This window comes from Numida meleagris, chromosome 12 (assembly GCF_002078875.1).
Source record: "Numida meleagris isolate 19003 breed g44 Domestic line chromosome 12, NumMel1.0, whole genome shotgun sequence".
Classification (NCBI taxonomy): Eukaryota; Metazoa; Chordata; class Aves; order Galliformes; family Numididae; genus Numida; species Numida meleagris.
The window spans coordinates 453,988-471,053 of record NC_034420.1 but is presented as its reverse complement, the minus strand read 5'-3'; the positions used below and the strand labels follow the sequence as shown (position 1 = coordinate 471,053).

At 49.1% G+C, this 17,066-nt stretch overlaps 1 long non-coding RNA gene across 1 annotated transcript in view; it reads right to left on the bottom strand.

The window, feature by feature from the left end:
- LOC110405445 overlaps window positions 398–17,066 on the bottom strand; it is a 39,902-nt gene continuing 23,233 nt past the window's right edge. The window contains exons 2-3 of the long non-coding RNA XR_002442877.1: window positions 12,855–12,947; window positions 398–8,092 (exon numbers count right to left, since the gene is read on the bottom strand). This is a non-coding gene — a long non-coding RNA (uncharacterized LOC110405445). The remainder of the gene's footprint in view (window positions 8,093–12,854; window positions 12,948–17,066) is intronic.

Here is a 17,066-nt window from a genome sequence, read left to right as displayed (position 1 = left end):
GGGCAATGCTGGAATTCAGGGGGTAAAAAGCATGTGTACCATAGGGAATTATGCAGCATCACCGGTGCTCATCACAACTGGGCTCTCATGTGCACAGAAAAGCTGCTGGCACTTTTCCCTTTTCCCAGCCTTTTCCTCTTTCTTCCCAGAAGTGGCTCCACCTCTTGAGTAAGGAGGAGCTGTGGCAGTGGGGTGGGACACCCTGGGGAGGACTCACCTTGTCTGGCTGACCAATGCACAGAGACCACAAAGGAAGATTCTCCTTAAAGGCCATCCAGTCCAAACCCCCTGCAGTGCTCAGGAACACCCACAGCTCCATCAGGAGCTCAGAGCCCCATCCAGCTGGACCTTGGGTGTCTGCAGGGATGGGGCACTGCCACCTCTCTGTGCACCCTGTGCCAGTGCCTCACCGCCATTATTGTAAAAAACTTCCTCCTTATATCCAATCTACAGCTCTTCTCTTCTAGTTTGAAACCATTTCCTATTGCAACAGACCCTGCTAAAGAGTCTGCCTCCGGTCACACTCTTAGGAAAAACTTCCCGGTGCCCTTTACATTTTCTTACGTGACCAGTTGGTGATAGCCACTGTGTGTTGGTCTCATCCCAGAAAAAATGGCTCGACTCTCTAAAAAATAGTTCTGGTTCTTTCCAGCCATTTAAGCTAAGTTATAAAGAAGAACACTGGCTTTTTAGTAAACTATATGCTCAAGTAACATTCACCTTCAGTTGAAAATGTGTCCAGGTGACCTGAAGAAAGACTAGAAAGACCTGTAATCAGACAAATATACATTTTCTATGATTGTTGAGATTATTACTTTCAAATCTGCATCCTAAGGCAGCATCTGTAGGAAAATACCACGACTAGATCTAGAAATACTGCAGGGAAAAGGGCTGAGCAGGCATTCAGTGAAGCCAGCTTGTATCCCAGAGAACCTTTAGTACCAGCGGAACAAGTGATGGAAAAAAATCTGAATCTCAGTTTCCTACTGAGCTGATGGGCTGGAAAAACATCTGCTCACTTTAGGCTGTATGCATTTGATGTGGGATCCTTGCAAACAGAAAGTGGGAGGCACCTTGGGTGAGAGCAGCTGTGAGAGTTCACAGCTCTGAAGTGGCAGGAGAGTGGCAAGAGAAAGACAAGAGGCTTGAGAGACATCTCCTGCAGCCTCCAAGAGCAGGAGGTGAGCTCCCACAGGGCTAAGGGGGACAGAGACAAGGGTTGCTGACAGCTTCTTACATAAATTTCCTAAGCATACAGGTGCAAAGTAAGGCAAGGAGACACGGCGAATAACCAAAGTTGCTGAATTCTGAGCAATTCATTATCTGAAACTCAAGAAGAAAGCAAAGCTGAATGACTATAACTGAGCAATGGATAAAAGAAGAGTGAGAAAGTGGGGGTCAAAAAGTCTGAGGCTGAAGAAGAGTTAGCCAGAGAACACAGGGCAGCGAGGTCTCTCCTCCCTGCCTAGGCACCAACAGCCCTTCATGGTGAGTGCAGGACCCGAAGTGCTATTGCAGGCTGCTGGCTGGACACAGGGGGCTCATCTCCCACTCCTGCCAACACAAGGGCACCCGTGCCACTCGCTGCTGGCTCTAGAGCTCTTGCAGGATGCTGGAGCTGGAAAGGGCCCTGTGTGCACAGACCCAGCACTGGGGCTGCAGTGCAAGGCTAGGGCTGCCAAGGGCTGCCCACAGCACCAGCTGGAAGTGGCTCAGCTAAAACATGTCTCCATGCCCATCTGGACACTTGGGAATGAGTTTTGGTGGGTGATACAGGCTGACTACTGAAAGCTTGTGCAGAGATGTGTGGAGGGCAATATCAACCCAGAAAACTGGCAGGACAGTGGTCCCCTCTAGCTCTTTTTGTATCTCTTTCTGTTTAGTTCAGGATTATGGAATTAAGTCCCATTCTACACGAAATAAGGAGATCTGAACCATATGTTGAGGTTCACATCGCATCTTGTGGCACAGATCTACAGGGAAACTTCTGCAAGTCTTAAAACAAACTGGTCCACGTTCAGGTGGAGGTTACACCTCGTGGGAGTGGCAGCTCGAAGACAAACAAGGGCAGAAGAGAGGGCACAGTATCACTTCAACAGAGCGAGCACCAAGTGATTTCACACAGCCCATCTCTCCAACATCACTGCAGTGCCTCTGTGACACAAGCTCCTGCTCTGGGCACTGGGGAAACAAGGCACAGGGAGAGGAATTGAGTTCTTCAGGAAATCAAAATGGAAAGGAGCTCTTCTGCTCTCCCTTGGCCGCCTGCTCTTCCCTCCAGCCTCAGCGCTGTCTGTCCCTTTGGAGCAACAGGAGATGTACAGGGGGAAGGTGGTCTTGATGGTCCTATTGCTGTATGTTGCACTGATAGAGCCCTGTGAAGCTTTTGTCCATGCCCCAGGGACAGTGCTGCTTTGTGAAACCAAAGCTTCATGGGCTGCTGGATCTGGCTGGGATGGAGTTAATTTTCCTCCCTGCAGCCTGTGTTTTGGATTTGTGATTAAAACAGTGCTGATAACACACCAGTGTTTTTGGCTATTTCTGAGCATGCTTGCAATGCATTGAGGGTTCCTGCTCAGCAGGGTTTCCAGTCAGCAGGCTGAGGGTGGGAAAGGAGCTGGGAGGGGACACAGCCAGGACTGCTGGGCCACAGTGACCAAACAGATATGCCATACCGTATGCCATCATGCTCAGCAATAACAGTTCAGGGAAAGGAGCAGGAAGCAGGGACATGTAGGCTCACTTCAGCAGGTCTAAAGCACACAGCACCCCACAGCACTGCCTGCAGGCAGAACAGCCTGCTTGCACCTTGAGAGCATGGTGATGCCATTATCCCTCTTCTTGAGATGGGCGGCTATGGGGTGCAAGGTCAGTGAGATCAAGACGACCTTCTCAGAGCTCTGCTGGACTAGTGGATGCCTGGTGCACACCACATGTTTATCCAACTGCTGTTGGTTCCTAAGAGCCTGAGTGCTACCGAGCTATTGCAGCTTCCAATAGCCTCAGGGATGGGTGTCACGAGTGGGATGCATTTCTGCATGGTGGGTCTGGGAGCTGCTCTAACACAGGGACATAGACAGACTCCGTCATCCCCTGTACAAAAATCATGGTGAACCTCCTTCACACCCAAAATAGCGCTAATGAAAATGAAAAGCAAATGGTGTGTTACGCTGAGAACATGACTTGCTCAAAGTCATCAGTGCATGGACTTTTGCGTTATGGATTTTCACAATGCGACTTGCATCGATTTCCTATGGATCAATGGGAAGAAGCCAAGCTAAGAGGAAAAGCTCCAGAGAATGATTTATCAGTCTTTGTCTTTCAAATAATATCTCCCTGTATGAACGTCTTCTATGTGAGTGTTCAGCTTTAATACTAACCAGTGACAGTGCCCGTCTGCTTTTATGTGTACCCTGGGGAGTGCAGAGCCCTCCCACGGGGCAGGGATTGGAAGTTTCCAAGTACCTTGAGAAGCGCTCTGGGAATCGGGAAGGGTTTTGTTTTCTATCTCTTGTGATGTGTTGCAGCTGCCCACCGACTTTTTTGTTTCCATCCTTGGCAAGCAGAAGAATTTCATCACCACACTCTTTATCATGGAAACATGTCATTCAGTGGCACTCGTACATACTGTTCACATCAAATCAGAAGGTTGGCTCAAACCCCTGCTGAGATGGGACCTTTCCAACTGAACCTGCCTCCATAGGTTTCGTGTCGGGCTGATTCCAAAGCCAGAAGGAGACTGATTTTTTTCAGACAGGTTTTCAGAGACGACAGAAGATGCATGGAAACCTCCCAAGAACCGCCTACCTCATGAGATGCTCACCATTCAGGATGTTGGCAAACTTGTCAGATCAGAAGGTTTTGCAAGACGCCAGCCGCTCCGGGCCAGAAGTGTTCGTGAAGTTTTGGGGACTGTCAGATTTCTCTGAAGAGCTACCTGAGGCAGCCTTATGGCCCGACACCAAGCGCTGAATTGAATCTAGGTCTTCCTAGGGAGCTGACGCCCGCTGCTCTCTTTCCTTGCTGGGGATTTGGAAAGCCAGATCTGGAACAGGATGTGATTTGCTCATGTTGGACTGTGCAACACCAGCTGAGGCTACTGGCAAATTCTGCTCACTGAAAAATTATCTCATGTAGATGAGGGTCAGATGATTAACTTTGATGAATCTTGCCACAGCTGAAATTACTGCCAGTGCTAGGTATCAGAAGGAAACATTGGCAGGGCTGTCTCTTGCCATGGGAGGGATCTCTTTTTCTCTGGAAAATAAAGCAGGGGTGCTATAGCAGCTTTAGCTGGACTCCCGGGCAGTGATTATAGAGCAGGGTTTAGTTTCAGCACTGCTTGCTTTCCTTCTGAAGTGCTTCCACGAATGAAGTACTCTGCCTCGGGAAAGAATCCCTGGGCAGGAGACTTTGTTTGGAATAAACAGGGCAGTGGATGGCATTTCCCAGCGCATCTACCAGCTGCCACCTCTGGGCGGAGGGCGGTGGGGACGGCCGCATCTGAGCACAGTGCTTTCATCTGGGCCAGCCCTCATAAAGCATCTTGCTTGGCACGGGCTGGTGTCGGTGCGGAGCAGAGGGCATGGTGAGGAGATGTGCCGGACCAGCTCCATGGGGCCCTTTGGGAGGCTGAAGGAAGGCGGATATGTGCGCCTGCTGGTGAGACCCTGAGAAGAGCAGGGCCCCTGGTCTGTGGGAGCACAGAAAGGCCACGTGTGCTGCAGCCCAGGGCAGCTGGGTGCTCGCAGCTGTTAAACAGCCACCACTTTCTGTGATGACACCAATCGAATTTGCAGCCAGTTGTCTCACCAGGGGAACCCCAAGCAGGAGCAGAAACGGCAGCCATGGGTTTGCTTTGCAGTAGCTTGCCCATTGCCAGTAGATTTCCATGTTTAAAGAGAAAGCTAGAAGCTTAGTTTTGTTGCTGAATGGGGGGATGCTCTACCCACAGTTGGAAATGGACTCATCCAAAACTCCTAAGCTGGCGTCTTTTGAAAAGCCATGATTTCATTCAATCACAAGTTTACCGAGTGCAATGTACAAAAGTCAGGGTGAGATTTTGTGTCCCCCTATGCAACTCTGATGAGACAAGGACAACTTCCCCAGGAATGTATCTAGCCTCTCTAGCAGGAACTGCAGCTTTAGAATTGCAGAATGGGTTTTTTTAAGACAAAATAAAAATGTAGGCAAAATGGAAAGAGAATCTGCTAGCATGCCTATTTCTAATGGATCCATACTTTGTGAAAGCAATGTCCCATCTACAGCCTGTACTACAGCTATTATAACCAAACCATCTAGATGAGAAGTTCTTAGAGCAGCCTCTTCCCCAGGTTCACGTGACAGCAACATGCTGGTATTGAGAGGGACGTGGACACCACTTTGCAAATATTGCAGCTGGTCACTGGTCTATCAGAGAGCAAAGGGCATCCTGCTGAGGTCATGTCAGAGCCGGATGGGGGCAAGGTAGTGATGCTGTCACCAGCAGTGATCATAGAGAGTTGCACAGAAATAACAGCCCTGATCAGCTTGGGAGAGTGGGGCATGAAGGACTTGGGGAAAGTTGAAGAGAAAGGGATGAGTAGCACACAGCTTGTAATTCCAAAAATCGCAGAGAATGGGAGAGTGCTTTAAGGAAAGAACAACGAACCATAAATGTTGTGAGGTTTCTGGTTCTGCTCAGTCATTAGGGTGGAGGAAAGTTTAAACCAGCCGCCGGGGTGTGCTGTCTCTATAGCTCTTGTTTCCCTTTCTTTTCTCTATCTTTCCTCCTGTTCCTGATCTTCACTCATTACAACACGACAACCAGAAGCACTACAGAACCAGAACTGTTTCTTTCTGTACTTCTGGGCAGAAGCTGTCATTCTTAAACATGCACGAAGTAAACACCAAGGTGTGTGATTGCTCTGTTCCCAAACAACAGTGCACAGGAGCTCAGGCAAAGTGGAAGAGGCCAGCGGTCTGTGGAGGAGGGAGGGAAGGAAGGGAGGGAGGAGCAGACCGTGCAGCTTTCAGTAAGCTCATCCAGAAAGAAGGGGCAACCTTATTTCTGGATGACAGCAGGGCTCAGTGTTAGTCTGTCTGAATGGGTCTTCTCTGACCATACAAGTCAGGAGACTGAGAAGTCTGACAGGAGGTGAGAATGTTCCTGATGATGGTTTGAGCAGGAGCAGAACACCAAGAGCCACAGGGGTGTCCTTTCCCCAACAATCCACTTTGCTGAGGGAATGCAACAAGAGAAATGTTTGGGCAATGTCTTAGGTCAACTGGACACCCACAATGGAGAAAAGACAACCAGGAGCTCTGGAGCATCTTCTTGACTCAGCCGTTCAGCACAGAACTGTGAGATTATTTCTCTGCTCGGTTGCCGCTCTCACCCTGTCTTCAGACCCTGCTGTATTTACAAGGCAAGGGAGCTGAGCCATGCAGCTCTCTCCTCCTGTGCCACTGCCGTCAGCACTGACGTTCCTCTGGGGTTCCCCATATCGTATGTGCCAACTGCACTGGGACAAGTGGTGCGGCCTAGATCTCAGCTGAGGCCTGTATGAGGTACTAAAAATATTAATGGAACAAATCTTGGAACAGAAAATAATGCAGAATGTGAGAAAATGTTGTGAGAGTGAGAGCAGGTGGAAATGATCCTGAAGGAACCTTCTTCCAGAAGAAACTGTGAAGCAGTGCCACTGGGGAGACAGCATCTTTCATAAGCTTTCCAGGGCAGGGTGTGCATCTGTCCCAGCCTGCTATTGGCTTTATGGAAATGCACAATCATTAATAACAACCGGTAACGAGGAATCTGGAGAGCCTCCTCCTGCACAGCTGCGGCTGCAGCACACGCACGTCAGCAGCCGCCTGAGACAGGAGAGAAAGCGATGTTTGACAGATGGGTGAGAGCGAGTCCAGACCGGAGCGTCAGCAGCTCTAATCACTCAGGTGGTAAGTGGAAGGTGGATGCTGTAGTGCTCACCTCAAACACAGACCATCCGCTCCCAGCTGCAGGCAAGTCCTTTGTGGAGCTGCAGCGAGGGACAGGCACGCACCGAGGCAGAAGGCTGTGGCCCAAGGACAAGGCATGAGCAGCACCCTGGGAGGAATTAATGCCTCTTCTCCACTCTGCCCAGTGGAAGGAGGTCCTGCTGCCACGGCAGGAGGAGAGCAGCAGCCACATGAATGCAAAGTGCTCTGGCATAGCTCCTGCAGGAGCCCAGTGGCCCCTGGACTGCAGAGCTCTTGACTGGGCAGTCCCCTTATCCTCACCCCGTGCTGTACAGATGGGATTGAGAGCCCAGCAGAACCACAGCAGGGTGAGCTTGCGTGGCCATGCTGGAGGGGCCATCACACCTCCGAGCCACCTGCCCCAGCCGGCCGCAACCGAGGCAGGGAGGTTGCCTTTAACAGACTGCAGCTTTGTCAATCTCCGTTATTTAATTGATAATTTATCGTGCCATTCCAGACAGAGAAGAGTTCCTGTTCACACCACAGTTTGTTTCCTGTCACATAGTCAATTCCCCAATCCAATACACCAGTTGTACTCTTATTTTATGAACCATACCTTAGGGCCTAATTAATGCAATTAATCAAACTTTTACTTAGGCAGGCATATCTTCATTTCTCCGCTGACTGTCTGCTTGGACAGCTGGGTGTGTTGTCTGCATAGTATTCATCATCTTAAGCCATTACAATGCTCTAGAGTGCACTGAAGAGTAAGGGAGGGGAGGGGACTGTTGGTAACTGAGCACTTCTGATCAGGTTTCAAATAAAGATACCAAGGGCAGATTCTGCTTTGTCTGAAGCTGGTCACAAAGAGGAGAAACTCCTCAGCACAAGGGAACTGGGGCAATGGAGAGGTGAGTGGGCACAGAATCAGGCTCCCAAAACACTCCAGGACCTGGGCACACCTGTGGTCCCCACAAAGCAGGTTCCCAGTGCCTGACCCATCAGAGCAGGCTCCATCTGCCCACAGGAGTTGCTCACCAGAGGTGCACCTGCAGAACTGGAGATCCTGCTGGAGAGCCCCAAGAAGGTATTTTCATCTCTTCTGCTCCTGACTGCTGCTTAGAGATAGGTGTTGGATGACAGGGGTGTTCCTACTCTGTTGGAAGACAAAAAGCAAAGGTCTACATCAATACATGGTTATCAATAAACTATGTTCAGCCCTCAATCTGAAATTCAAAGATGATCAGGCAAGGTTACCTCCTACATCTGTAAACCCCAGTTGACGTGTCAGGACTCACTATTGTGAGTGCTTATCAATGAGACGCTTCTGAAAGCACTGCCAGAAAACACTAACACCAGGGCTGATAAAAGATCTTATGTATAATTATGGTGTCCCCCCAAAATGGCATCCTTTTCATTGTCAAAACAGGAACAGAAGGAGTTCTTTCCATATCTGGCAAGTTTTTATGAGAGAGAATTTCAAAGACCCCAGCAAAACACAGTCATATCTAAAACTGGTCAAAATGTGTTGATACCACCGCTTCACAGCATCCCAAAGATTATAACCTGCAAGGTGGCAAACCAGACACGAGGATATTTTGGTACGGAAATGATGGCTACAGGCCCAGGACATCTGCTGTGTTAGTGTCTGGACCCAGTCTAGCAATGTAGCACATCTTGACACTTCAGCAGTCATCAACTAGGAAATGTAGGGCCCCTTGTTGCACTTGGTGTGGAAAAGGCCAAACCGATGTTCACTGGTCATGAAAAAGCCACTGGTCCATACATTAACTGCTTGTGACACAGTTCTGTTCTTTGCAAAGCAGGACAGATGTGCTGAGTATGTTTGACAATGTCACGGCTGTCTCAGAAAACCGAATGAACCTTTGATAAAAATCCCACGTAGACTGAAAACATCTCTAGGATTTCTCCCACAACACCACAATGGCCACTGTGGCTGGACCAGCCCCATTTCTCATGGCCAGAAACAGCTTCCTGCTCATGCCATGAAACATACCTTCACCAAACTGCCCTACCCGCTACCATTCACTAGCAGCATTTCTGAGAAACAAGTATTAGCCCACTGGGAACTGGGAGGATAAGGAGAGGTGGAAGAGCTGTGGCAGACAATGGACTACGAAAGGGAGGATCTTGAAATATCATTTTCCAAAGCTTTAAGAAATGCTTCCAGTTTGAAAGGGTAACTTTGTAGCTGTCAGTCTGTCCGGGCATAATGTCATTAAATGTATCCACCTGTCTTGCAAAAAAAAGCACCCACAAAATTCCAAAGCCTGAATATGTGTGACACCATGAATTTCTGGGATATACTGCAAATCCACAGATATCCCTGAGAGTTGGCTTAAGAACCTACTGTGCAGCTGTGGGATACAGATTAAAAGCCTGAGCCGGTAGGTGAAGCCACACATACACAAGGACTTTCATGAAGTTCATAAGAAGCCAAAGCACTTATTGCTTGTATTCAGCAACCTAATATGATGAGCATCTAGCTACGCCTAGTTTTAACAGATAAACTACTCTCTGGAAATTCAGTTTCTGCTCAGCCCTAAATCAACATATGTGACAACACTGTGACATGATGATGACATCATACTGCATCATTTTAAAGGAACTCAAATCGGTCAGCATATGGGCTCCGTCTATCACTATGCCAAACTTCATGTTGTCAGCAACTGGGTCCCAGTTATGTTGTTGGACCAATGCACCAGGAAGGAAGAAAGGATTTTGGCATGTTTCAGAACTTTTCGATGCTGAGAAAAAAATGGTGCAGTTCACTCTGGCAGTGTTGGACCTGGGAACTTCATCCATTTCTTATGGTTAAGAATGAGGAGGTACGAATTTGTAGAAACAAACATACCTAGCCCTCAGTGAACCACCACCTGGCATTTCAGTGAAAACAGTAGACACACAGTTGACATGGCCAACACAGTCCAACACAGATATCTTCCAGGAAGACAGTAGAAGACAGCAGCTTCCACAACAAGCTGCTCTCTTGTATTTGAGGCTGAGCTGTTTCTGCCTCTTCCTGTTCCTGCCCTTCACCACCTGCCTTCAGTTAGACCTGAAACCTGGTAGAAGCCGGTTGGTTTTCCCTAGAGATGATGACTGGGGTAGTTTAATGTTCCGTGGGAGGCCTAAAAACCAAACAGACTACCAGGAAAGTTTATGAAAGGAACATAGTTCTTCCCAAGATCCTTATCTCATCAACACAGGATCCTTCAAGAGCACAGTCTTATCCCATAAAAGCCGTATCTCCAAGGAAGTATGCGCTTCAGTAGTTTACACTCTTTGCAAGCAGTCAGTGCTGAATCCATGTCCCGCCATGGTGATGAGGACCATGTGCAACCTAGCATCTGTCATCTTTCAAGTAAGGCTCTGAGTACTAAAGATCCCAGATACAGTTTGTGTCATAGCATTATCTAGGGCTAGATATCAGCATGGGGAGCTTTGCCTAGGTTTCTCTTATGGAACCAGAAAGAGTGGTGAGGGATTAGAACAGGCTGCCCAGGGAGGTGGTGGGGTCACTGTCCCTGGAGGCTTTCAAGAAATGTGTAGGTGTGGTGTTTGGGGACATGGTTAGTGGGCATGGTGGGGGTGCGCTGATGATTTAGATGATCATCTAGATGACTAGATGATCTTAGTGGTCTCTTCCAACCTTAACAATTCAATGATTTGATGAATCTAAGGCATGTGGGAGTCTCCAGGATAATGAGCACCACCTACCTCAACAGGTGGAGAGGGCAGCACCAGGAGAGAAGCTGTGCAGAAACAGAGCTTTGTTTTTTTACTTCCTACAGAAAGAACTGAGCTGTCTTTTCAGCTGCTTATTACCAGGCACAGAGAAAACATCTGCCTAGTGAGAGTAATTAGATGATAGCAAAAACCCAGCCCCACCTCGGGGAAGTCTTGCAATGGCTTCTGGCTAAGAAAGCAGGCAATGCCAGTCCCAGCCTGATTCTGGATGCTCTGGAAGAAATGAACTGCCCATCGTGGAAACCACCTTGTGGCAGTCTGAGCAGAGCTACACAGCCAACCCCTCTGCTCCTCAGCTTTGCCTCCCTGGGAGCTGACAAATCATCATCTGGCAAGGGAGGCAACACCAAAGTCAGTACACGCAGGGGCCTGGACTGGATCCCCACCTTAGTGGGGTGCGGCTCACCTGAGCAGCTCACCCAGGGTGCTGCAATATTACTGTGCTCCCCACCGAGCTGACCCCAGCCTCTGCCCTCGCAGGGCAGTAGGGGATGTGCTGGCCCCGCTCCAAGCCATGGAGCTCATCTGGTCCCTAAGGCCTTGGTGGTCTTTCTGTCAGCTCAGCCAGCTTTGGCTCAGCCCCAGGGAGACCAGGTTTCCAATGACTCACAGTGCTGGCCAGGGAGGGCCTTGCATGGAGTGAGATCATAGGAAAAGTGGCATGCGTAGCCCTTTCTTTCCACGAGAGCTGCTCACACAGGCCTGTCTGAGATGTCCAAGCTCGGCACCTGAAGCAACCAGGCACTGCTGTGATACCTGTGGTACCTCTGGGTCTACTGCCTGCATCTTCCTTGCACCGCAGCAATGGCTGCCTCGGAGCACCCCTGCCCCCTGATTTTTTATGGTCACACTATTCCTGAGGGAGTCACTCACATTTAGGAAGAAAGGCTGAGGTTTCTGCTGCTTCTCATGCAGTTGAGGTGCCATAGGAAGCACAATGCGTCCCTGCCACAGCATCTGAAGGGACAACAGCATGGGACAACAGTGCCTGGGGTGGCCCTGGCTGTCCCCTTTCTTCCCAGGCACTGATGGTAGCGTCACCTTGTCTGGCTGAGACAAAAGGCCTGGCAAGGATGCAGGGAGTGTTTCTGGCCCCAGTCTCCAGGAGTCTGATGTCTGTCTGCCTCAGAGCATTTGGGTGAAGCAGTCCCTTGCTCCCTGAAGAGAAGGGCCAGCGCAGACATGATTTACAGACCAGCCTGGCACTGGGGCAGGGAGGTGCTGCGGGGCTGCAGAGCCAGCAAACGCCGTCGGGTTCCGCAGCCCAGCCCCGAGAAAATTGCCTGCCAAGGACTGCGGAGGGCAGCCGCCGCGCTCCATTAGCATTCACTGCCACTGCCACTGAGCGAGGGAGAAAGCCACCCTCGTAAACATCAGGAGAGGAGATAAAAGCACTCGGCGCGGGCTGGCAGCAGACAGGCACACTGCTCCTTGCGGCGTTTGCAGTGTGGCAGATCGTTAGGTGAAGACCAGCACGCCCCTCCACACAGCAAATAAGGTTAAAATTCAAAGCCCACAGGGGTCTGTGTGATGCTGACCATCTGTCCGGCACGTGGCCCTGCGCAGTTGCCGTGCGGAGGCACTGCACCTCACTGGAGATGTTCCTGTTTGGGAGCTCAAAGACTGGACTGGAGACAAAGGGCAGGCAGAAGGTGAGCAACAACTGCCTGCTGATACTGACAGCAAAACTCCATTCTGTGAAAACGTGCCTGAAATATGGTGAGAAACCACCTTTTTGTCACTTCAGCCAATGACCATGGGGCTTGGCTTCTTGCCGAAGCGTGCTCAGCCCTGGGGCAGGACGGTGCAGCAATTCAGCAGTGCACAAGAATGTATTGAACAAGCAAACCTGATCCATTTACAAAGGAAAAACAACGGTGAGCAACTTGAGAAATCAAAATTCTCCAATTGAATGGGGTCAGGTCTCACCTCCCAGGGGCTGCTGGGTCACTGGAGGGACCAGGATGTGTTTCAAGTGGCCTGAGATAGATAAATGTCTCACAGATCTGGGGAAAGGATAAGTAATGCCTGGGAAGACCTTGGTTTTGCAAGCCCTGGTTTTCCACCATCTCTAAAGCACTGAAAAGTCCTAAGAGATCTCCTGGCAGCTGCCCAGTACCAAGCACTGATGAAGGTCTTCCTCTTACCTAGGCTTTTTGAAGATGCTGATTTGTAAGGAGACTCAGCAGGAGAGACACATGGTTGTGGGGCAGGTCAGAAGTGTCAGATTCATTTTAAAGCTGGAAAGTAGAAACAGACAGTGATGTTCCTTCACTGGAAGAATTTCATTTATAGAAGGGCTGGAGGAGAGCTGAGTGCTCTTGAAAATTTCCAGCCCTCATAAAGGTGATCTTGGGTCTAGAATAGGCCCCAGAGCATCCTATATTTCAGCCACAAAACTACCCTTTCTCTAAACATTTGGGAAGTGAATGCCATCCCACACAATCCATTGAAAGCTCTTGCTTTCACAACAGAGCCAAAGAATAAATATTCTGGATGGTGTCACCGGGAAGGACATATTTACACACTAGAACGCTATTCACTCCCATCAAGTATGTTTTGATTTATAGAATCATAGAATGGCTTAGGTTGGAGGAGACCTCAAAGATCATCTAGTTCTACCCCCCTGCCATGAGCAGGGTTGCCAACCACCAGATGAGGCTGCTCAGGATCCCATCCTACCTGGTCTAGAATGCCTCCAGGGATGCACCATCCACAACCTCTGAGAAAAAAAAAATCTTCCTAACGTCTGACCTAAATCTCCCCTCTTTTAGCTTAAAGCCATACCCCATTGTCCAATCAGTATCAGACTATCTAAAAGGTATGTCCTCCTCCTGCTTATAAGCTCCTTTCAAGTACTGGAAGGCTGCAATGAGATCTCCCCGGAGCATTTTCTTCTCCAAGATGATCAAGCCCAACTCTCTCAGCCTTTCTTCATAGGAGAGGTGCTTCAGCCCTTTGATCATCTTCATGGCCCTCCCCTGGGTCCCTTCCAACAGCTCCGCATCCTTCCTGTACTGGGGTCCCCAGGCCTGGATGCAGTACTCCAGATGGAGCTTCATGACAACAGAGCAGCCAAGGACAACCCCCTCCTCTCCCTGCTGCCACCCGTCTTTTGGTGCAGCCCAGGGTGCAGTTGGCCTTCCTTGGATCATGGTAAGCCTTTCATCCACCAGAACCCCCAAGACCTTCTCCACAGAGCTGCTTTCAAGGAGTTCTTCTCCCAGCCTGTACTCATATCTGCGATTGTCTTGACCCAAGTGCAACACCTTGCACTTGGCCTTGTTAAACCTCATTAGGTTCTTGTGTGTCTACTTAATGAGCTTGTCCAGGTCCCTCTGGATGGCATCCCTTCCTTCTGTTGTGTCAAGGGCACCAGTCAGTTTGGTGTCATCAGCAAACTTGCTGAGGGTACATTTAATTGAGGATACACTTGATGTGAGCTTATAGTGGGTCCAGAGGAGGACCATGAAGATAAACAGAGGGCTGGAGCACCTCCTCTACAGAGACAGGCTGAGAGAGTTGGGAGCTCTTCAGTCTGGAGAATAGAAGGATCCAGAGGGACCTTACAGTGGCCTTCCAGTACCTGAAGGGGCCCTGCAGGAAAGTGTTTCTCTAAGGGCATGTAGAGACAGGACAAGGGGAAATGGGTTTAAACTGGAAGAGGGAAGATTTAGACTAGATATTAGGAAGAAATTCTTTACTGTGAGGGTGGTGAGACCCTGCAACAGGTTGCCCAGAGAAGCTGTGAATGCCCCGTCCCCAGAAGCATTCAAGGCCAGGCTGGATGGGGCATTGAGCAACCTGGTCTAGTGGGAGGTGACCCTGCCTATCACAGGGGGTTTGGAACTAGATGATCTTAAGGGTCCCTTCCAACCCAAACCACTCTATGATTCTATGATTCTGCAGTCCTACTGTCTAGGTCATTGATAAAGATGTTGAAGAGCACTGGTCCCAAGATGGACCCCTGGGGGACACCACTTGTAACTGGCCCCCACTTGGACATAGAGCCACTGACAACAACACTCTGGCTACGACCAACTTAGGTGGATAAGGAATTGGCTATCCAACCAATTCCTTATCCACCTAATAGTCCAGCCTTCAAATCTATATGTCTCCAATTTAGAAATAAGGATGCGGTGCAGGACCATGTCAACGGCCTTGCACAATTCCAGGTAGATGACATCGGTTGCCCTTCCTTGGTCCACTGATGCCATCACTCCATCATAGTAGGCCACCAGAGGGGTCAGGCATGATCTGCCCCTGGTGAAGCTGTGCTGGCTGTCTCAGAACACCTCCTCCTCTCACATGTGCCTTAACGTCTCTTCCAGGAGGATCCACTCCACCATCTTCAGGGGCTCAGAGGTGAGGCTCACCAGCCTGTAGCTTCCCGGGTCTTCCTTTCTCCTTTTCTTGAAAATGGGAGTCATGCTTCCCTTTCTCCAGACAGCAGGGACCTCACCTGACAGCCATGACTCTTCAAATATGACGGAGAGCAGCTTGGCAACCACATCAGCCAGTTCCTCCAGAATGCGGGGATGCCTCTAATTGGTCCCCATAGAATTACCTGGTACAAATTAATGGAAGAAGTGCTTTTGTGCAATGATTGGTGAAGGCATTGGAGACACATATTCAGTACTGACAGCACCAGGAAGAATCTATCCAGGTTGCTGAACAGCAAACACAAGGGTTATTATAATGCAAGCAACAAGGAAAAGACTGCAAACAAGACAGTGGATTATGGGCATGGGAAGGAGCCAAAGGGCAGAGTCCTGGGAGGAGTCCTGAGCGCATGGGACAAGTTCTGGGAAGCAGTGAGCACCTAAAGTGTATCCTGCTGATTGAGCCCAGCTGTGCTCAGGAAATAGGATCTTGTATTCATCACAATATGGACTATGAGAAGAAATGAAGTCCTGCTTTATACTAGGGAAACATGAGAAACTGATCAGAGTACGATGCTACAAATCATATTCAACTCTACTAAAGCAACATAACATGCTCTCTCTTCACCAACATAAACGTCTTGGTGTGACTCAGAGACATCTTTCCAAAGCAAAGGCAACTTCACCTCCTCAAGTATTTGATTCCCATTCCCATCTTCTGTCTTTAAGGAGGCTTTTGGAAAGAAGGATGATATAAGAGGAAGGGGAAGGATTTTTGCATAATTCATTTTCTTATTTTTGCCTACACATGAAAAGTGCTCAACTGCAGGGTTGAAAAGGGAGGGGAAGGAGGAGCTGCAGATTGTCTTTGATGCTTCTGAGGGCAGTGTGAGGAAAATGGTGAAGATATGCCTGCAGATATTGGTGTAAGAGCTCAGACTTTGTTTCAGGCTTGTTACAGAGCTGTCTGTCTGAACAGATGAGACAGGGAGCTGGCTGCTAACTATGGAAAGTGACTTTTCCCTCTTAGAAGAAGTCCCTCAGTAATACAGGCAACTCAAATCCATGTGCATTCCTGATCTGCTGTCCAGATACCTCCAATGAATTGCTAAGATGTGAAAATGAGGATACCAGAAATACAACAGCAGATGGCATCACTGATGGAAGAGGAGAGGCAACATCCGGGTTCCCCCTTGGCAATTGCAGGGCAGATTCAGACTTTACCTTAGCATGGAGCAGCTAAGAGAAACTGGACTAAGAGCAGTAAATATTTCCACTTTTTCACTAGGCGTGAAAATTTTTCTGAAATTGTCAGAGGCAAATTCTCCAGCAAATTAGTTGTATAAGCAGGGCTTGAGACAATTCCTTGGGACAGAGGACATCAGCATCAGCTCTTTCTGCACAGCTTGACAGGTGACTCTGCCTCTTAAGTCTTCTTTGCCGATGTGGGCAGCACAGCTTGTGTCTGTCTGGTTGGTGTCGCAGCTCCATCGTGGCCTCTCTGTGGTTTAAGACTACAATGGCAATGCCAGGTGGAGAGCACTTGTTGTCCTTACCAGCAGACAACTTCTCCTTACTCCTGCACACCCCCAGATCTCTGTCCTCGCTGCTTTGTCTCTTGTTTTTCAGTTCACACAGAAGTTCTTGGAGCAAGGCCCAAGTTCTGTGCTAGGCAGGTAAGATCTAAGACAGGAGCTTACAGAGGATGAAACAGTTAATAAGAGGAGGATGATCAGGACAGCTGTTTTGGGGAAATATCAGAAATGACCACTGCATTGCTGTGGGGCAGCAGAAAACCTGACAAAGTCCCAAAGAGCTGAAACAATCTTCTAATGACAGCAAAGGGCCAGAAATATGGACGCTCATGATGGTTACAAGACTCAGCATACAGATATCCCTGAACACCAGGACTGTAAGCCCACCCTGAAGCAGTACAGCAAGCTCACTGCCAGCTACTGTGCTCAAGTAACTCATCTC